The sequence below is a fragment of the Neoarius graeffei genome, chromosome 23 (genome assembly GCF_027579695.1).
Source record: "Neoarius graeffei isolate fNeoGra1 chromosome 23, fNeoGra1.pri, whole genome shotgun sequence".
NCBI lineage: Eukaryota > Metazoa > Chordata > Actinopteri > Siluriformes > Ariidae > Neoarius > Neoarius graeffei.
Window position 1 is genome coordinate 32,379,933 of NC_083591.1, and position 23,154 is coordinate 32,403,086.

Below are 23,154 nucleotides of genomic sequence, written 5' to 3' on the forward strand. Positions count from 1 at the left end.
AATTTTTATACATACACACATTTTATAAGAGATGAAAGTGGAGCAAAGGAAAAAAAAAATCCTTAACTTTTGAAAGTCAAACTAAGATATGGGGGGGTGGGGTGGGGGGTGGGCAACGTCCCCCGAAAATATTTTAATACCATAGCATGCAAAACCCTGCATTCTAGTGCATTTTAGGACTTATTTTCACTAAAACAAGTTATAACTTTTAAGCCTTTTTCTTTCATGTACATTAATGATTAACATGTCAAAAATATCAAATTTAATTCCCCTAGTTAATGAGTAATTTTCAGGAGCACATTTAGAAAGCACGGTGATTTTCCTGGCTACACAGTTCATTACTTTGAAAAAAAAAAAAAAAAAATCAGACAGTTGAAGGTAAACTCAGCAAAATCCCAAAACAGTACTGTTAAAAAGTACCATAAAGGTCTGTTAGAGTTTCTAAAGCTTTCAGGTTTCAATGTTGGGGACATTGAGCCTCGTTTATCAATCTTTTAGTAGAGTTGTGCGTTTGCATAAGCTAAAGTGAACTAAAAATTTCCAATTCATATTTATGTGAGTTGAAGCCAATTGTTTACATTTGTTCGTATTGTCTGTAAATTTAAACACACCAATGAATACCAAATTTCTCATGTAAATCAGGGGCGTAGTGTGTGTATGTCACATACTGACTGGCAGTCCGAGTACATTATGTAACAAAAAATAATTACCGTTGCTAGTTTTAGGCAGCTTAGAAACACAGTCTCTTCCATTATTGCTGTTTCTTCCACGTTTTCCTGATGTGTTCTAGAAACAGCACTAAAACTTAGCTTCGAAACCATAAAATGCAACTTTGATGGGAAAAAATATATATAATAAATTGCTTACCTCTCTTCACGTCGAAAGAAGGAGGAAAGTTTTGCTTGTTTTGACATGGCGAATTATTAACAAGAGAAAATACTCGTAATTCGCAACTAAAAAGACTGCAGCTACACTGGCAGCTTGAACATGCTTTCTAGTGGATTGTATTGCGCTTGCGCAGAACAGCGTCAGTCCTGCATGCCTTAGCACGTGCACCTGAAGGTGCGTCTTGGGCATGTGCACCTAACGAGCTCTGGCACGTGCGCTGTTAACAAAGAACACCTGTCTTTAATCAATGAACTATGTTTGGGCTATTTAAGGACCGCGCCCATGCAAGGACGATGCGAAGTACAGGGATGAGAATGAAAAATATTTAAAAAGTCTGAAAAAAACGGGCCAGGGCCCAGGGGCTAATGATTTTTGGCTATTTTTTTTTTTACCCCCAAACCATTAATTTTATCAGCAAAAGGTTGCAATTTATCTCATCTCATTATCTCTAGCTGCTTTATCCTGTTCTACAGGGTTGCAGGCAAGCTGGAGCCTATCCCAGCTGACTACGGGCGAAAGGCGGGGTACACCCTGAACAAGTCGCCAGGTCATCACAGGGCTGGTTGCAATTTATTTGGAAATAAATTCCCCTTCTTGGTGGACTACCAGGTGAAAATGATTAATATGGTACAAGAGACTTGTTTTTAATCAATTCACATTTGATGATTTTTTGAAATCAATGCACCTTTTAATATAAAGGAGCTCTACAGTATTATATTTCTGCATTTTTGCTATTCATGTCTTAGAATACTCATCTCATTATCTCTAGCTGCTTTATCCTTCTACAGGGTCGCAGGCAAGCTGGAGCCTATCCCAGCTGACTACGGGCAAAAGGCGGGGTACACCCTGGACAAGTCGCCAGGTCATCACAGGGCTGACACATAGACACAGACAACCATTCACACTCACATTCAAACCTACGGTCAATTTAGAGTCACCAGTTAACCTAACTTGCATGTCTTTGGACTGTGGGGGAAACCGGAGCACCCGGAGGAAACCCACGCGGACACGGGGAGAACATGCAAACTCCGCACAGAAAGGCCCTCGCCGGCCACGGGGCTCGAACCCGGACCTTCTTGCTGTGAGGCGACAGCGCTAACCACTACACCACCGTGCCGCCCTCTTTGAATACTCTAATCCTTTAAAATGAAGTGCAAAGCAGAAAAAAGTTCTATCATATAATTCTCTTAAGCTTTCTTCTGATGTTATCATGGTAGCAGGCAACATTCAACATCACTTATCACTTCCCTTTCAACTGTTGTATGTATTAACTAGGTTTTATCTGGACAGGATGGTGTGTAATGTAATACAGATATCATATGGTCAATTTGAAGATCGAGATGGTGATTTTGAATTAAAGAACAGGCATGTACAATTGGCATTACATATTGGAAAATTTTTTTAAATCAAAAACTAAGTTCATCTCGGCCTAAAAAATTTGGGCAGACGCTCCCGCACGGCACATGCCAGCAATTCCCCCCGTCCCCCTATGAAACGAGCAATAAGTAGGAGAGTTATACACGGTATCATACCTAAAATTTTATCAGAAATATAGATATGATACTATGATTCTCCCCAACATGCTACATTAGATAAGCTAACCCCATTTATAAAAGATACACACTTATATATGACGTGTACTTGATATATATGTGATATATATGATGTATATTCATACATTGTTACTTTACAGAAATCTTCAGTAAGTTTGGTCTTTTCATGACAGCCTGTTGTAGAACTAAATATAATGCACATGAAATGACACTCCTCACCTCAACATGTCTTTTACAATCATTTAAGCCACCATGGGCAATGCTGAAATCACTGTTGCAAACAGTACATCGCGCGAAACTGTCATTATTGTTGACCCTTATTAGACAGGGAGATTCTTTGTGTAATCTGAGCTGAAGTGGGTTTTGTATTTTGGATTTTTGGGGTGCGCGCTCTCTCTGCCATGCCGATCCTGTAGGCTGCACTGACTCAACTGAAAACTCCGGTCCTCGAGAAAAGGGATAAAAGCCCGCCCACACTGAAAGCTGATTGGCTTATTTTGCTGAGTAACCCAATCAGGATGCTCTTTGTCTGGCATGCGCTACATGAACAGGCACACAGGCACTTAAAACCGCCCACATTGGGCGGTTTTAAGTGCATTTTGGCGGGTTTTAAACATATTTTGGGCTGGAAAATGTCAGCAGTATCTGGCAACACTGCACACAGTCTCCCTCGTACACGCACATTCTAAGATGCGTGATGCAGACCTTAATGTTGCGTGCGCACGCTCTTGCTCGCTTCTATCAATATGCAGGAGACTCCCGGAAGTTCCGGGAGACTTGGGATGTCTGCGTTATAAGGTGACCACAGATCGTTAATCATACCCCCCCAAAAGATTTCTCAACGGATTTACATCGATCTCAAAAACTATCATTTTGGTCTGAAAAAGTCGGAAATCCGCCGATCGGCGGAAAATTCTCATCCCTGGAAGTATTACACTGCGTCTAGGAACGTGAAAACCCCCAAAAAATACATTTCTCCATTCGGAAAACCGGAGATTTTCCAGAGTTGTCAAATATCCGGATTTCCGGGTATTTCGTCATTAGCGGAAAAAATCCGGAGGAATTTTCATGAAAATCTAAAAATCCGGAATTCCGGGAAAATCCGGAACACTTTCATGACTAATTTAATCCCCCTTTGCTGCTATAACAGAAGGCTACTCACTCAAAAATTCTTTCACACCAACCTGAGCAAACCATGTCTTCATGTCATGTCTTTGTGCACAGGGGTATTAGCCCCTTTTACACAGCCTGTTCGAGGCTGATTACCTCCGCCAACGAGGTTATGTTTTCGGTAGCGTTGGTTTGTTTGTTGGTTTGTCTGTTAGCAACATTACAGAAAAAGTAATGAACAGATTGCTCTGAAATTTTTTCCAGAGGTGTGACTGGGCACAAGTAACAATCCATTAAATTTTGGCGGTGATCCGGATCACCTTCTGGATCCCGGATTTTTTTAAAGGATTAATTTTTTTCCCCATTGAAATGAATGGGCGCGCGACACAAAAAACAGATTTTTCCTTCTGTAGGCCAAACTGTGAGGTGTAAAGTCATGAAACTTGGTACACTGATCGAGGAGTGGACCCTGATTGATTTCATCAAGTTTCATGTTGGTACGTCTCACGCTCTAGCGCCACCAACTGATCACAGTCTTACATGCGTTCATGCATGTAACTTTTGATTCGTATGTCCGATTTTCATAAGTCTGGTGCTGTTGGAATCCTTGGAGCTAGACGATTCCAACGCACCCTATGACGGCATTCTCCGCCTAATTAGGTTTTCCGCCATTTTGAATTTTGTCCAAAGTGAAGGTAGAGTGACCCTGGCTGCACGTTTTGTCCGATCATCACGAAACCTGGCACACATGATCTCCAGTCCATGCCTAATGAATGATATTCGTTTCGCTCTCATATATCGAAGCGTTCGCCCGTGGCAGCCAATCAAAATCAATGGCAAAGCCACCAAACAGGAAGTGAGCTCATATCACAGAAACGCTTTGTCGTATCAAGACCATATTTAGTGGCATGACTTTGGATACCATCCAAACTACCCTCATCAAATATGGTGTCATTTGGCCACTAGGGGGCGTCACAATTAGCAAAAACGTATTTTGGCTCATATCTCAGAAACGCTGTATCAAGACCATTTGTTGAGATGTCTTTCGGCACCAGTTCATGTACCCTCATCAAATTTGGTGTCATTTGGCCACTAAGGGGCGCCACAATGAGCAAAAATGTGTTTTGGGTCATATCTCTTTACGGATTTAGAATTACATCTACATTTTCATGTTAGTGATGCTCTGGGATGTCCCTGTAAAGAACCTTGCCAGCCTGTCATCTCCATATGAGAATCCGCCTTGTGTCTTGGCCAAACTTTCGCGTGTTGACAAAACTTGTCGTGTGAGCATGCGGTCACCTCTCTTGCTGGGTCACCATGGCGGCGCACCTGAGCAAGCACACTTTCGCATTTTCTCCGGAAATGCATTCTAGTTATTATTATTATTACCTCCGCCAAGGAGGTTATGTTTTCGGTAGCATTGGTTTGTTTGTTGGTTTGTCTGTTAGCAACATTACGGAAAAAGTAATGAACGGATTGCTCTGAAATTTTTTCCAGAGGTGTGAATGAGCACAAGTAACAATCCATTAAATTTTGGCGGTGATCCGGATCACCTTCTGGATCCCGGATTTTTTTTTAAAGGATTCTTGGCGGAGGTCTGCGTTCTCAGAGTGCTTTTCTAGTTTCTTATGCCTTTATTCCACCCGGTGTTCTGAACAAAACGTCTGAAACGTGGAACAGGGGTCTGCGCTGTTCCGTCTCTGAGCCGGAATGATTGGTCATAACAGAGCTGGAACTGATGTCTGTATAAAAGGAACAGGCGGCACGCACGATACTAGTACCTACCAAAATTAGTCCAAGGAAGGACAACCAGTGAACTGGTGACAGGGTCATGGGCAGCGAAGGCTCATTGATTCGCATGTGGCACGAAGGCTAGCCCATATGGTCCAATCCTACAGAAGAACTACTGTATCACAAACTGTTTTAGCTAGCATTAACTTGGCCACCCATGACCCTGTTGCCGGTTGTCCTTCCTTGGACCACTTTTGATAAGTACTAACCACTGCATACCGGGAACACCCCATAAGATGTGCCATTTTGGAGATGCTAAGACCCAGTTATCTAGCCATCACAATCTGGCCCTTGTCAAAGTTGCTCAGAGCCTTACACTTGCCCACTTTTCCTGCTTCCAACACATCAACTTCAAGAACTGAGGCCAAACAAAAAAAAAAAAAATTGTTGCCTATTACATGCCTTGAAAAATTAGGGTAGGTTGGTAGGGATTTTTTTTTTAAATGTTTCCATGGCTATCACCACTCTTTTTCCCCCATATTCACAATAAAATATCCACCCACCCAGCACTCTGTTTGAATGCATGTTTGCAGGTATTCTGTTTTCAGAAATAAACACTAAAGAACATTTTTCAAAGATTTATTTCGAACCATACACAAACTTCTCACACTGAACATGTGCGTTGAACTGTAAAGATCAGCTGTTCAATGTCTACTTCCCATATGGCCTGTAACAAATGTCTATTATGCCTTTTTGAAGGCACTCGTCACATACTTCAATAACTGTTTTAAATCTTTTTCTCAGATCTGGTTTAACACAGTCTTTAAAGGGCTGATTACACGAACATGACTATGCAATTTCTTAAATAAACTATACAACATGGCAAACGTTAGATTTCTGTTATAATTACGTGAAAAGAAGCTGTTGTTACGCGAATATCCAACTTTTAATTGCACAGCGCAAGAAAACTGGGTCCATGGCTCGCGGCCATGTTGTGACGTCAGCGGAAGAACATGCTGCGGTTCACTGGCTGTTCTACTCTGGTTCTACTCAATGGAAATGGCGCATGAAAACGCCGGTGAACTCTCTAGTGCTAGCTCTTCCTCTTCTGGGAGTCTAGAATTGTGTTGATCTCTTCCGAATAGAATCTATGATAGCCTACCCCCTTTACCCTTTGCCTCTCGTTGCTAGGCGGCAGTTACATGAAAGCCGCAAGCTTTCACAAGCAAATACATGACTGATATCACGCCGACTTTATGATTACATTTATGATTATCATGTAGAATCTATAGCTCTACGTACCTTTATCTTATGTCGTTTCACAACACATGTTCTGACAGGAGGACTGTCTTTGGATCCGGCATAGCTACTAGTAGACCCCCTCCGGAATACTGGCAGTGTTGCCAGATTGGGAGGTTTCCCGCCCAGTTGGGCGGTTTCAAGTGCATTTTGGTGGGTTTTGAACATATTTTGGGCTGGAAAACGTCAGCAGTATCTGGCAACAGATACTGCTGACGTTTTCCAGCCCAAAATATGTTCAAAACCCACCAAAATGCACTTGAAACCGCCCAACTGGGCGGGAAACCTCCCAATCTGGCAACACTGTGTAGGCACTGCTGATAGTAGTAACACACGTTTGTGCTGAACTGAACACCCAAGAGATTCTTTTAAGCTGGGAAGGGTGTCAAAACAATCCAAATCGAAGTGTTCAGAGCACAGGACGGATGTTGGTGAGGGCTCCCACTTATCACGAGTGCGCCTGACTTGCTTCACTCACTTCGCATGCAGCTCGGGATCTCTGGGAAACTTGAATAAACTTACCCCATCCTTGTGGGTTTTGGAGCAAAAGCCGGCAACACAACGCGAAGGCATAATAACTATAACTAATATTATATATATATATAAAGATATATATATAAAAAATGATAAACTGAACACCTGTCGCATCAACAACAAACTGGTAAGTTAGGAGGAAGGTTCTTTCACTGACGTCATATAGCTCCTCCTCCTCCGTCTCCTGGGTGCTGCAGCCCCGTCAAATTTGCCCAAATAGCCGCGTTTTTTTATCATAACTTGTAAAATAGGCGCCATCGTGAATTAATATATGGATCATTGGGAATTACTTTTTATGTTATAAAACATCGCCAAAGATGTCAAAAACGTGTCATCAGCACTTTAAGACAATATGGACAAATGTCCGTTCTTCCAAATCCACTGCTATAGTAGGCTATTTCAACAGGATCTGCACAGTTGAGAGGCATTCTGACACCACAAACTGAGGCAAGAAAACGTTCGGGGGGTATTACTGGTGCCCCGCAAGAGTACTCGAACTCTGACAGCAACACAGTGAGTGCTGTTTGTTGTCGGTGTGTCAACTGATGCTTCGCGTAGATGATTTCTATATTTACTCTAGAACTACTGGTACAAGCTAACAAATCTTCAATGTCTTTAAATGTCTCTTTTTCTAGCGACATAATTTGCCTAAGACTAGGCTTGCGATGTGCAAGACACGTGTCTTTCAGCACACAAACCACCGCCATTTTCGTTGCTTCCTGTTAGAGGTAGTCACGCGCATGCGTACAATCAGCCATTTATGATGCGAGAGACACTCGCACTATGCATAACGTACGGACGTTGGCGTACGTTGGCCGCTGTGTGCATCACATGAACGTTTTGTAGACTGAGAGGGGATCAGAGTCACGGGGGGGGGGGGGGGGGTTTGATCGGTCGGGTAACTGGAAACAGTTTTTTTTTTTTTTGGCCTGACCATCCTCTTGCTGCCTAATATATCCCACCCTTTGACAGGTGCCACTGTAATTCACTTCACCTGTCAATGGTCATAATGTTCTGTCTAATTGGTGTATATATTGAGGCTGTTATTTCACGTAAATGTGAATTACTTAATGGAAGTGATTACATGTTGCATATGATGCTCAGCAATTTTGCTTGTGCTTGAACAGTGGTATAAATGTGATGGCTAACAAAAGCACCTCAATATTCAGCTCATCCACCACCGTTTTAAAGCAGCACTGGCATATGCTCAGTGTTTTCATATTACCAACATCTAGAGATCTTGCAGTCACGTGACCAGAAAGTACACAACCGCCATCTTGTCGGTCAAAAACACCGCTGAATACTGCTGCACTCGTGTACAGAATGGATCAATTTCAACCGACGGACTACACGGCTCATTTTTCTAATGAACAGATAACTAGATATATGTCTAAAATAAACGATCTACAGATATGTGACCCTTATGGCTTACCGGACGGAGTTTTCACAACCGGATTTTGAACTGTCAGCGGAATACCCGGACGTGTATAATTACCTCATCAACTTTCCCTCGCTGTTCAGTGGTGAAGCACTGCGTGCTTATAAATCTCTGGACAGTTATCTCTACAGAAATTCAGGATTTGTCAGCGACTCAGATGTGGCATCTTGTAACAAGAATCCTCATTGGATGGGTAAGTCACTTAAGTATTGAGTATAGCACTGACCAGCCGATTATAGAATAGAATAAGGTAATTCAAAATTGTCTGTCTTGTTTACATGGATCTGGCGTTGGAGAGGTAGAGGCTTGGCAGTGGAGATTTGAGTGGCTGTTTTCTGAGCTTAGTCAACAGGCCGGCGCTGCAGCCTCGCTTTTGCTCCCGGCGCCACCTCCTTCGCTTTGCTTCCGATAATCCACGGAGACCCTGCTGGTCTCGCTATCTCGTCCGGAATGTTTTTTTTTTTCCTCATCCGGAATGTTGTGCATGCGATGGAAATCGCTACAAACCGTCATTTTCTGCTGGAAGCCAATGTCCAGTAAGTCCATATGGTTGTAGTGGATATTGAAGTCTGGTACAGACGAACAACACGCAAAAATACACACAAAAAACATAAAAAACGTGCACAGGTAGGGAGAGCTTGTAGCCGCAGCCGTTGTAGTAGAATTGTATATAGTAGGGTTTTCCAGAAGAAAAGGTAGAAGTAAAAGCAGAAGTAGAACCAGAAGTAGAAGGCGGAATATGGCGTCTGTCACAATCTGGATCGGCTGTGACGTCACATGCAAGTGCTCCATAGATGCATCATGCTAGATGCTGACACATCATGCCTCTGGTTGTGGAACGCTGACATGCAATGTAAAAACACACACTGACGCAGCTTCCATGTCAACTTTGTTTAGTTCACTGGAAATCACTAAAGTTGGAATATTGAGGTGTCTTCTTTACGATAATATTATGGAATATCTGTGTAACAAGGGCTGTCATCATGCTGGAACAGATTTGGACTCCTTAGTTCCAGTGAGTGGAAATCTTAAAGCTACCCAATACAAAGACCTTCTAAACAACGGTGTGCTTCCAAATCTGTGGCAACAGTTTGGGAAAGGTCCACACAAAGGGGTGATAGTCAAGTGTACACATACTTTAAGTGTATCAGTCAAAGTCTTTGTTTTAAAACTTCCCTGTTGGCCATGTTACAAGTAATAAAAGTTTGGAAGCACGGTGAGGATAGCTCCAGGGTTCAATTTTGGTTACTGTCTGCATGTCCATGCGAGTTTTCACCATAGGCCAAAAAAACATACCGCACACTCTCTGAGGCCATCCTTAAAAAAAAAAAAAAAAATCCGTTTCCTGTCCACCGGGTGAGCAAAAATATTTTCAGTCGGGAGGAAGGGATTTATATATATATATATATATATATATATATATATATATATATATATATATATATATATATATATATAGAGAGAGAGAGAGAGAGAGAGAGAGATGGATAAGAACCGCAATGCTGTGTTTGCTTTTTCTTTCAGTACTTTTTTATTACAAAAGCAGACACGTTTAATAAAATGACAGTTTAATCAACTGAAACTTGTACAAAAGCTTTAAGTTAGCATTTTAAATGCTGACTGCAACATTTGCAAAACTTTTACAAAGGTACTTAAAATGTCCGACACACGGACTTTTTGTAGTTCTAAATCAACCGTTAGGCCTAGCTCGGATGAAATTACACTATTAAAATGATCACTGAATGATTTGTTTTTCTGAATCTTTACTATTTTGTTGTTCGCTAGAATACCATTTTGCGATTTCACACTTAAAATTTAAAACTCTGGATCTCCTTCCTTCATGGTGGCTGCCATTTTTTTGTGCCGCATGGCGCATGCGCAGAGCTGATTCAGTTCAGAGTGCGCGCACTCGGCGGAGGCAGTCGTGTGTCGGAGGGAACAGAAGCGGAGATAACACTTATTTTGTCTCCGGTAAACCAGTCTTCTCTCGTTCAATTACGTGCTGGCATCAAAAGACACCGTTGGTTGTAAATGAAACCAAACTGAGTGGTTGGAGTGTATTTTCATGCACAAATGGAGAAATGTTCGCCGAGTGTGTAATTGTGTAGCCCCACTGCAGACCGTTGTTGTTAATTCATAGCATGCTCAGCTGCGTGAATGTGTCATGCACCGAAAATAAGAGATTTACAAGCCAGGAACGCCTCATGATGCAATACGCAAGAAAAGAAAGATTTACTGCCATTTTACTTTGTATTTGAGTAAAGTGAATAAATGGTCTGTGGAAAATACATTTAACCCTGGGAACTGTGTGCACAGGAGTTTATTTTGTGTTTACTCCCCCCCCGGCTGGCTACTTATTTGTCATGGCTGGCTAGTATGAGCCTTAGTGGAAAGCCCTGGGAATGTGTAAATGTCAAGTTCGATTTTAGATTTACGAACCCGGAAAAAAAAAAAATGTCGAAAAACCGGCGTTAAAAAAAATTTCAACCGCACAAACAGCACTCACCTGGCCGGTGGACCGGAAACAGAACATTTTTTAATAATGGCCTGAGGGGTATGTTTTTTGGCCATACGCGCGCAAAGTCCTGCAATGGACTTCATGTCTCTACCTCGCACCCACTTCCTAGTATAGGCTCTCATCCCACTGCAACCCTGACCAGAATAAAGTGGTAACTGAAAATGAATGCATTAATACAAGTGAGCCATTCCATCATGTCTATGTCCTGACTACTTACTATCCGTGTCTCAATTCACATACACTTGCTACTTTGAAGGCACAAGTGTGTTCACACGGACAAGTATAGCAACATGCAGTGCACTATGAGTAATCGGAGGGTATACTTAAATCGGTTAAAATCTTGAGTGTGCAACAATACAAATGTCCAGAGACTTTAAGGGAGGAGACATTTCATTTTAAGAATCATGAATAGAAATCTATGAGAAAAGCCCGTAACACCAAAGATGGCCGTTGTACATTCATACTCCTCCCCTCTCCCCATAAAGCCAATTGTCTGCCGAACCAGGAAACATATTAAAGGATATGGGACATGAAACATAAATGCACGCTATATCAGTTTCTTTCCATTAAAAATATGAATTAATTGCATCAACAAATACAAAATCATCTATTAAATTCAGCAAAATCGTTATATTCGTGATGATTATATGGCATTTCTGCTCGACTTCCGATATGCATTTTCTACAACCGGAAGAGCCGCGGTCACATGATCATACGTCACAAAAACTTTCGGGCACAGCACAAGCGGGTAGATGAATGGAGAAGTGGATGATGAAAATTGTTTTTATAGTCTTTAAAGTACATTGGACATCATGGTGTATTGTGCTGCTTATGGTTGCAATAATTCCAATGGGAAATGCCCTGGAGTAAGTTTTTTTGTATTCCCCAAGGACCCGAAGCTGAGGAAAGTGTGGGCTCACTACTGCCGTAGAAAAAACTTTGCACCTACTGTTTCCCACAAACTGTGTTCGGACCATTTCACAGAAGATTCTTTCAACTTTAATACTCAGGTACTGAACGAAATTAATTGCCAAGCCAAATTTACCTTCACTCGGAGTTGTACCATTATTTTTTAGACAGGGCGGACGAACCAGGGCATTCGCCCGCCTGGCCGTGCCCGACGAGGAGCGCTCTCGGCCGGCTTGGGAGGCAGACGGCAGCCCCTCCTGGAAGTGTGGTTTTACCATGGGCCTCATGCGGAAAAATGCCGAGGTGCATTCGCTAAGCGACTGAAAGCCGAGGTAAGGATTAGTATTATAATTTTGGGTGCATCAATTATTGATTATCATAATTCTGACTCGTTTCGCCATTTTGAATGTTTTCATCTCGGACTCTGGAAGCATTGTATCCAGCGCTCGAAACTAACGGTGTCCCGACGTTCTGGGGACCATAAAAAATGTCATCGGGACACAAAATTATCATATCTGGGACAATCCCGGGACAATGGAAAAAAATAGATCTAGAGACGACAATTCCCCCGGGGGAAATCGTGAGAGTGATGCAGTGCGCGTAGCAGTCACAGTTGCCGGAGCTGAGCTGGACTGTATTTTTGTCTCTCTCTGCTCAGCGCGGGTGGGGGAGGGGCACACAAAAAGGGCAGCTTTCCGTCAGAGCGCTCCCTCCAAACAATGGGGGTTTACACGAAAACGGAAGGAGATATTCACAAAATTATTTCACATTGAGTGCCACAACGGTCTCCTGAACACACTGATGTACTTTTTTTGTCTGTCGTGTAAAAACTGAGGACACTAGAGTGAGTTAAAAACGAGTGACTTTTCTGATTTAACAATCAAAGCGCAGCCACGTTTATAATGTGAGTCTATGGGGCTGCGCGCCTGCCCTCTCCTCACTTTCAGGCTTCTCATTCAAAAACTGCAAGTCCTATCGTGTGGGTAGACACATTGTGTGAATCAGGACAAGTGTGGCTACTACTTTTGAGAAAATTATGTGTGTAGAGTGAAAATTGGGGCTGAAAGCGCAGTTTAAATGAAAAAGTTTGAGCTATTTTTCCAAGCTCTCTACACTCTAACTTAACGAGCTGCACTGGTGTGTAACGCAATAGACACTCATTATAAAGCCGGAATTTCTCCAGGAACCCACATGGTGTTTGAGCTGGGACTGATCCAAAAGTATAGAACCTAGCAAAAAGTTGAATGCCAGATCCACAGAGGAGAAGTTTCTCTACGTTTTAAAGTTTGAATCATGTCTCTAGGTGAAAGCATGCCAGAGCAGCGGATGTTTGAAAATGTGTGTAGTTTTTCAAATAATTCCATAGAAATGAATGGGAAATTTATCTAGGTCAAAGAAAATGAAATTAAGCACTGTAAATAATGTAAATGATTTCTATGACTAAAGGTTACAATAAAAAAAAACTTGCATTACATTGCTTTGTTTGCACTTATATGATATGACACTTTTATCCAAAGTGACTTTACGGTTTTTTACAGTGTTACAGTCCCTGTAGCAATGTTGGGGTAGGTAGGTGCCTTGCTCAAGGGCATTTCATCTATTGATGGTATGGCTGATGGCTTTCAAAACATCTCTGAATAGGGCAGCAGGTATATTACATAAAAATGGATAACGGTCATGGTGAAAATGATAAGTTGGCCTTATATATGCCAACAGATATTCAAGGTATAAGTAGATGAAATGAACATAAAAGGGGTCTTATTTTCAACTAAAGTGTACTGCAGATGTAGTGAGTTGAAACATTTTCTGAATGAGCTAGTTGGCCCCTTTAAATAAACGGGTATCTATTCATACAGTGAGATCGCCAAAGTTTAATAAACTGAAAATGCAATAACTGTAATTTTGAAGTAGACGATGTATAGGACATGCGTCACTTGTGTTTTGTGACTTATTGTAAAAATGATATAAAGGGTTCAAAATCGCATAGTTACAAATATAATAGTAACTTCATATGATAATATTAACCACTGGTTATTTCAGAGAGGAAAAAAATGGGGACACTATTGCTTCCATTCGGGACAATACAACACAGAATTCGGGACCACTGGGGGGGACAAAGAAAAAAAGTTAATTTCGAGCCCTGATTGTATCTCAATCAATCTCGAAAAATATCAGCAAAAAAAAAAATAGCTTGCAACGGACTTTAGCTAGATCTATGATGAACTTTCAATGTATGATACAAAAATAATACTTCTTTCAACAGATCATTAGCCTTTGAGCAGAATTGTTTTTAACTTGCCAGGAAGTGTTATGGAGCCGACCGCTTTCAGTTTCATGGGGATTGAATGAACTCTCATTCTCAGAATCATCTGACCCGTCAGAGTAAATACAAGATCTATGTTCATGTGAATTTCCAGCTATCGGTTCGAATTGATAGGGTCTAACTTCACATCTCTGTGAAACATCGGGAACGTCACTGTCGATGGTGTCCATTTCGGTAACCTGTTTACATTAGATACCCAAGCGTTGGCTCCTTGGAAAGTTTTTGTTACGTCACGGGTTACGTGACCACCTAGCTCATTAACGAATCCTTGTTTTACGCTGATGTATTAAAAAAACTTGAATAATATGATTTTCACATTTTTGACACCCTGCAGTGATTTAGATGGCATTTCTTATGTCCTTTATACATAATTATACCCAGAAAAAAATCCATGTCCCATGTCCTTTAAGCCAATTGTGTTGTTGCACTGATACAAGAGTGCAGATGTGCATGTGTAGCAGAAGTATAGCAACCTTGTGCGTGCGTAGAAGTATAAACTGCAGGGACAAAAGCTTTTTAAACCTTATTTTGGGGCAAAGTCAAAGAACTTTTTAAGTGGTTTTCATCAGATTTGACTGCCGATTTTATATATTCAGTTTTTATGTACTGTGGCCATTGAAAGTATAGTTATGGCTCCCTCCCCATTAGCGCAAAATAACTGCCCAGGTGCATTACCAAGATGGCTGTCAAGTGGCAAGACTTTCCTATAAGGACTTTGACAATTCTCACTCTCATGGTCGCCATGTTCAGAGGAGCAACCAACCTATTGCTGGGTTTCATTCATATGACTTTTCTTAGCAGTTTTACTGGAAGTGAAATAGCTGGTGGTCTAAACAGCTGCCATAATGCAAACAACTAGCAATAACTTAGAGTATGCTTGTAATTTAGAAGCCACTGCTCACTTTAGATATATTCAGAAGATTGCTGTGTGCAATGGAATAGACCCCTACAGTCTGGGAAAAAAGGATTTTTCATATGATCTCGAAAACTACCCTCCAGTTGAGTTCCCCGACAACTTGAACTATCTGGTGTTGCAGACATCCTTCAACACCACAAAACAGATGAAAGCGTGGAAGAGTATGGAGGCTTACAACTTTTTTGTATGTGGCTGAGTAAAGGACCTCGGTATCAAGTCGCTGCTGAATGAATCCTGTATTGTTTTGCCCGTGTATATTTAAGCTTTTCATTCGCATCTTTACAGCGAAGTGCTGCAAGCTGAAGTGTAAACAAACAGTTTGCTTGATTCTCACTTGTGTTCACTCTCATCTCTCAGGTAAATCATTCACAAAGATCATCAGAAACCCCTTTAAAGATCTGGATCTTAAACAAGATGGAGAAGTGATCACAGAACATTGTAACTGTATGGCTGGGTAAGAATTTTGTCAAGACCTTCATACATATGGATTTTGTGAGGAGTGAGGAGGAAACAAAAAAAAACAGCTGGGGACTTTAGCACTTTGACAAAAAAAAAAAGTTACTGTAAAATAACGACACACAGCAAGAAAAGTATTTGGAAAAACACTAATGACATAGCTAAGAGGGATCATATTAATCTTTCAAGAAGTGATCACTGCAAACTCCAGCATGCTTCGACTCCGTTCTCTTCGATTTCAGTGAGAGGTTCAAAAGCCACCTTTCTCAACATCTTTTTGTTAAATCCTGTGTTCGTTCATCCTTTTTAAAATTAATTTTTTATAATTAATTCACGGGGAGCCCTGATGAAACTTTTATCAGTTTCACAGTTTGATCGATTCAAACAATCTAAAATAACGCAAGCATAAGGCATTTTTCATGCAAGCAATGCACCTTCACCATACAAATGTTTTGTCAACTGAGCTTTGGTAGACCACCAGCTAAAAGTTGTGAATAATTAATGAGGCAGATGTGATGTCACTTGAAACCCAGTAATTTTCAGCTAGTTGGAGGGGGGCATGTAGTGGATGCTGATGGTATGCTAATTTCTATGTCACGTGAAATATCTATGCACACAAGCAAGGCAAATTAAAAGCATGTGCACAAGTCCTAAAAGTAGATAAAGAGAACCCAGTTAAACAAATGAGACAAAAATATTATACTTGGTCATTTATTTATTTATTGAGGGAAATGATCCAATATTACATATCTGTGAGTGGCAAAAGTACGTGAACCTTTGCTTTCAGTATCTGGTGTCACTCCCTTGTGCAGCAATAACTAAAATTAAACATTTCCAGTAACTGTTGATCAGTTCTGCACACCAGCTTGGAGGAATTTTAGCCCATTCCTCCGTACAGAACAGCTTCAACTCCGGGATGTTGGCGAGTTTCCTCACATGAACTGCTCGCTTCAGGCACTTCCACAACATTTCGATTGGATTAAGGTCAGGACTTTGACTTGGCCATTCCAAAACATTAACTTTATTCTTCTTTAAGTATTCTTTGGTAGAACGACTTGTGTGCTTAGGGTCGTTGTCTTGCTGCATGACCCACCTTCTCTTGAGATTCAGTTCATGGACAGATGTCCTGACGTTTTCCTTTAGAATTTGCTGGTATAATTCAGAATTCACTGTTCCATCAATGACGGCAAGCCGTCCTGGCCCAGATGCAGCAAAACAGGCCCAAACCATGATACTACCACCACCACATTTCACAGATGAGATAAGGTTCTTATGTTGGAATGCAGTGGTTTCCTTTCTCCAAACATAATGCTTCTCATTTAAACCAAAAAGTTCTATTTTGGTCTCATCTATGTACAGAATTTCTGGCTTGTCCACGTGATCTTTAGCAAACTGCAGACGAGCAGCAATGTTCTTTTTGGAGAGCAGTGGCTTTCTCCTTGCAACCCTGCCATGCACACCATTGTTGTTCAGTGTTCTCCTAATGGTGGATTCATGAACATTAGCCAATATAAGAGAGGCCTTCAGTTGCTTAGAAGTTACCCTGGGGTCCTTTGTGACCTCGCCGACTATTACACGCCTTGCTCTTGGAGTGATCTTTGTTGGTCGACCACTCCTGGGAAGAGTGACAATGGTCTTGAATTTCCTCCATTTGTACACAATTTGTCTGACTGTGGATTGGTGGAGTCCAAACTCTTTAGATATGGTTTTGTAACCTTTTCCAGCCTGATGAGCATCAACAACACTTTTTCTGAGGTCCTCAGAAATCTCCTTTGTTCATGCCAGGATACACTTCCACAAACATATGTTGTGAAGATCAGACTTTGATAGATCCCTGTTCTTTAAATAAAACAGTGTGCCCACTCACACCTGATTGTCATCCCATTGACTGAAAACACCTGACTCTAATTTCACCTTCAAATTAACTGCTAATCCTAGAGGTTCACATACTTTTGCCACTCACAGATATGTAATACTGGATAATTTTCCTCAATAAATAAATAACCAAGTATAATAATTGTCTTATTTGTTTAACTGGGTTCTCTTTATCTACTTTTAAGACTTGTGTGAAAATCTGATGTTTTTGGTCATATTTATGCAAAAATATATAAAATTCTAAAGGGTTCACAAACTTTCAAGCACGACTGTAGGTTATAATCTATTATTTTGTATTCTAATTGGATGCAGAAAATCTGCCGTCTTCGTGCAAGGCGCTTTGATATGCAAATTCTTACAATGAGGCAACGAATATGCAAATTAGCATAAACATCACACGCTGAATTCAGCAGCGTGCAGGCTCATGAAACGAGTTAGTAACGATGCTAAAGTAGTTGTTTATGATTCAGCAATGTTGTTTTCATATGCGCCCGTGATAACGTGACTATAATTTATAAACTAAAGGCATATGTGGACGGGAAAGCATTTAGCGCAATACGAACAAACACTGAACCAATTTGGAGACGACGGTACTGTTGGGAATCATGCCATGACTGGAATATGAATGCTTTATATTGCAGTCGACATTCATGCATACAGCTGAATGAAGAAAGGGAAAAAAAAATCCCACTTCAATGCGACACCATGGCTTAAGCACATCTGCACAGCTGCTGAAAGACAATGGAAAAATCTCACCTAATTCCTCAGATAACGTTGTCCCCGGATGAGAAAACAAAATACACAAAACCAAGATAACAAACGGGTTACTGAGAACTTTGTACAAAAAAAAAAAAAGCTTTACACAAAACAGAGTAACCAACAGCTATAAATAAAAGGTCATGAATATTACAACTATCCGGCGATTTTCCGTGTGTGTCATCAGTGCGGCCCTCGTTATCAACCCGGAAGTGCTGCCAGCGTTGTCAACAAGACGAAACCATTTTCGGGAATCTGATTGGCTCTCCTGAGGTGGCGCGTGATGAACGCTGCTATGACGATGTGGGGTTACCTCGGTTCAATTTAGGGTTGCTTGAAAATACAAAAGTATAATTTCTGTCCCAAGTCCATTCCTATCAAATTAGTATTTTCCAACCGTCACAAGTAAATAATAGTTAATATAGTTTTGTTTCATTGTTAGTCATTAACAGAAAAGCAATAAATTAACTAACTGACTAGTTCCTTACATAAATCCTCATATTTAATCCTGTTTCTTGCATAATTTTCATATATATATATATATAGAAAGTCTATGACTACACATACTCCTTTAATTATTGTGCGAGGAAGTGAAAAGCAAGGCGCCGCTGGTGTAGTGGTATCATGCAAGATTCCCATTCTTGCGACCCGGGTTCGATTCCCGGGCGGCGCACTAATGCTTTTTTCCCCCCACCTCTGTCCTTAACCTTTTTTTTTAAATTAAACATAACCGTTTGCCACATCTCTAACCTAAGAGAGATGAGACTGAGATGGTATGGACACATCCTGAAAAGAGATGCAGAGCACGTTGGAAGGAGAATGTTGAGGATGGAGCTGCCAGGCACATGAAAACAAGGAAGGCCAAAGAGGAGATACAGTGGGGCAAAAAAGTATTGAGTCAGTGACCAATTGTGCAAGTTCTCCCACTTAAAAAGATGAGAGAGGCCTGTAATTTTCATCATAGGTATACCTCAACTATGAGAGACAAAATGAGAAAAAAAAATCCAGAAAATCACATTTCTGATTTTTAAAGAATTTATTTGCAAATTATGGTGGAAAATAAGTATTTGGTCAATAACAAAAGTTCATCTCAATACTTTGTTATATACCCTTTGTTGGCAATGACAGAGGTCAAACGTCTTCTGTAAGTCTTCACAAGGTTTTCACACACTGTTGCTGGTATTTTGGCCCATTCCTCCATGCAGATCTCCTCTAGAGCAGTGATATTTTGGGGCTGTCACTGGGCAACACGGACTTCAACTCCTTCCAAAGATTTTCTATGGGGTTGAGATCTGGAGACTGGCTAGGCCACTCCAGGACCTTGAAATGCTTCTTACGAAGCCACTCCTTCGTTGCCCGGGCGGTGTGTTTGGGATCATTGTCATGCTGAAAGACCCAGCCACGTTTCATCTTCAGTGCCCTTGCTGATGGAAGGAGGTTTTCACTCAAAATCTCACGATACATGGCCCCATTCATTCTTTCCTTCACATGGATCAGTCGTCCTGGTCCCTTTGCAGAAAAACAGCCCCAAAGCATGATGTTTCCACCCTCATGCTTCACAGTAGGTATGGTGTTCTTTGGATACAACTCAGCATTCTTTCTCCTCCAAACACGACAAGTTGAGTTTTTACCAAAAAATTCTATTTTGGTTTCATCTGACCATATGACATTCTCCCAATCCTCTTCTGGATCATCCAAATGCTCTCTAGCAAACTTCAGACGGGCTTGGACATGTACTGGCTTAAGCAGGGGGGACATGTCTGGCACTGCAGGATTTGAGTCCTTGGCAGCGTAGTGTCTTACTGATGGTAGCCTTTGTTACTTTGGTTCCAGCTCTCTGCAGGTCATTCACTAGGTCCCCCCGTGCGGTTTTGGGATTTTTGCTCACCGTTCTTGTGATCATTTTGACCCCACAGGGTGAGATCTTGCATGGAGCCCCAGATTGAGGGAGATTATCAGTGGTCTTGTATGTCTTCCATTTTCTAATAATTGCTCCCACAGTTGATTTCTTCACACCAAGCTGCTTACCTATTGCAGATTCAGTCTTCCCAGCCTGGTGCAGGTCTACAATTTTGTTTCTGGTGTCTTTTGACAGCTCTTTGGTCTTGGCCATAGTGGAGTTTGGAGTGTGACTGTTTGAGGTTGTGGACAGGTATCTTTTATACTGATAACGAGTTCAAACAGGTGCCATTAATACAGGTAACAAGTGGAGGACAGAGGAGCCTCTTAAAGAAGAAGTTACAGGTCTGTGAGAGCCAGAAATCTTGCTTGTTTGTAGGTGACCAAATACTTATTTTACCGAGGAATTTACCAATTAATTCATTAAAAATCCTACAATGTGATTTCCTGGATTCTTTCCCCCCATTCTGTCTCTCATAGTTGAAGTGTACCTATGATGAAAATTACAGGCCTCTCTCATCTTTTTAAGTGGGAGAACTTGCACAATTGGTGGCTGACTAAATACTTTTTTGCCCCACTGTACATGGATGTGGTGAGAAAGGACATGAAAGTGGCAGGTGTGGTAGAGAACATGGGCGGATCTACCGGGGTGGTATAGGGTGGCAAATGCCACCCTAAAAGAAAGCCTTGCCACCCCTGCTGCCACCCCAGTTGGCAGCAACGAATTCAAAGAAAAATTACGGCCAATTTGACATTTACGTGCGCGAATTTCCAATGTCCAACTGCGGCGAATGCAGCACGAGATTGTTTGTTTGGGAAAATTGAGAGGCGCGAAGTGAGGGAGCCAGGAGTCGCGAGGAAAGGAGACACGGGAGGAAAGAGGTAAAAGCTGATTAACTATCTATCAAGAAATGAAATTATAATGAATGAACAGTGCTAGCATAGTTGCAATGCTGATTTTGAGAGGATAAAAATCAGGTTGGAGAATGTCATTTAGCTAACTATACAAGTAATGTGAAGCGTTTTGCTGAGCAACGTGGAAATCGCCGCATTCAGCTGTTGTAGGCATGACAAGTTCATGTTATGCTCACTGGTGAGCCTTTACAAAGCGTGAGAAAAAAACTATAAAATGTGACACTGATGTAAATGGTTTAAATCATGCTGAACTTGAAGCAGTGTTGTTATTGTTGTTGTTTTTTAGTGTCTGTTCTTTTGCATATACAGTATAAAACTGTCCAGAAACGGTATAGACCTCATCTGAGAATGTGTGTTCTTCGTGAACAATAAAAGCATGAGATTAAGTTTGTCTGTATGAGTTTGTAAATGGCAGCCCGCGCCCTTTTGTAGTGTGCACATACTATTTGTCATCAAACTGTGATAACTGTGATTAAATTCAGTATACAGTTAGGTCCATAAATATTTGGACAGAGACAACATTTTTCTAATTTTGGTTCAGTACATTACCACAATGAATTTTGAAGTTCAGACTTTCAGCTTTAATTCAGTGGGTTGAACAAAATGATTGCATAAAAATGTGAGGAACTAAAGCATTTTTTAAACACAATCCCTTCATTTCAGGGGCTCAAAAGTAATTGGACAAATTAAATAATTGTAAATAAAATGTTCATTTCTAATACTTGTTTGAAAACCCTTTGCTGGCAATGACTGCCTGAAGTCTTGAACTCATGGACATCACCAGACACTGTGTTTCCTCCTTTTTAATGCTCTGCCAGGCCTTTACTGCAGCGGTTTTCAGTTGCTGTTTGTTTGTGGGCCTTTCTGTCTGAAGTTTAGTCTTTAACAAGTGAAATGCATGCTCAATTGGGTTGAGATCAGGTGACTGACTTGGCCATTCAAGAATATTCCACTTCTTTGCTTTAATAAACTCCTGGGTTGCTTTGGCTTTATGTTTTGGGTCATTGTCCATCTGTATTATGAAACGCAGCCCAATCAGTTTGGCTGCATTTGGCTGGATTTGAGCACACACTATGTTTCTGAATACCTCAGAATTCATCCGGCTGCTTCTGTCCTATGTCACATCATCAATAAACACTAGTGACCCAGTCCCACTGGCAGCCATGCATGCCCAAGCCATCACACTGCCTCTGCTGTGTTTTACAGATGATGTGGTATGTTTTGGATCATGAGCTGTACCATGCCTTCGCCATACTTTTTTCTTTCCATCATTCTGGTAGAGGTTGATCTTGGTTTCACCTGTCCAAAGAATGTTCTTCCAGAACTGTGCTGGCTTTTTTAGATGTTTTTTTAGCAAAGTCCAATCTAGCCTTTTTATTCTTGAGGCTTATGAGTGGCTTGCACCATGCAGTGAACCCTCTGTATTTACTTTCATGCAGTCTTCTCTTTATGGTAGATTTAGATATTGATACGCCTACCTCCTGGAGAGTGTTGTTCACTTGGTTGGCTGTTGTGAAGGGTTTCTCTTCACCATGGACACTATTCTGCGATCATCCACTACTGTTGTCTTCTGTGAGTGTCCAGGTCTTTTTGCATTGATGAGTTCACCAGTGCTTTCTTTCTTTCTTTCTTTCTTTCTTTCTTTCTTTCTTTCTTTCTTTCTTTCTTTCTCAGGATGTACCAAACTGTAGATTTTGCCACTCCTAATATTGTAGCAATTTCTCTGATGGGTTTTTTCTGTTTTCGCAGCTTAAGGATGGCTTGTTTCACCTGCATGGAGAGCTCCTTTGACCGCATGTTTTCTTCACAGCAAAATCTTCCAAATGCAAGCACCACACCTCAAATCAACTCCAGGCCTTTTATCTGCTTAATTGAGAATGACATAATGAAGGAATTTCCCACACCTGCCCATGAAATAGCCTTTGAGTCAATTACTTTTGGTCCCTTTAAAAACAGAGTGGCACATGTTAAGGAGCTGAAACTCCTAAACCCTTCATTCAATTTTAATGTGGATACCCTCAAATGAAAGCTGAC

The 23,154-nt window shown here is 41.2% G+C and overlaps 1 protein-coding gene and 1 non-coding gene across 8 annotated transcripts in view; one reads left to right on the top strand and one right to left on the bottom strand.

The window, feature by feature from the left end:
* Window positions 1–18,515, bottom strand: part of acsl3b (acyl-CoA synthetase long chain family member 3b) — a 46,444-nt gene extending 27,929 nt beyond the window's left edge. For all 7 annotated transcript variants that reach the window (XM_060906102.1, XM_060906101.1, XM_060906097.1 and 4 more), the window contains exon 1: window positions 18,307–18,515. The gene's annotated coding sequence lies outside the window, so the exon portion shown is untranslated. The remainder of the gene's footprint in view (window positions 1–18,306) is intronic.
* A 393-nt stretch (window positions 18,516–18,908) lies between these two features.
* Window positions 18,909–18,979, top strand: trnag-ccc (transfer RNA glycine (anticodon CCC)). The gene has a single exon. It is a non-coding gene; the product is annotated as a tRNA-Gly (tRNA).
* The last annotated feature ends 4,175 nt before the right edge of the window (window positions 18,980–23,154 follow it).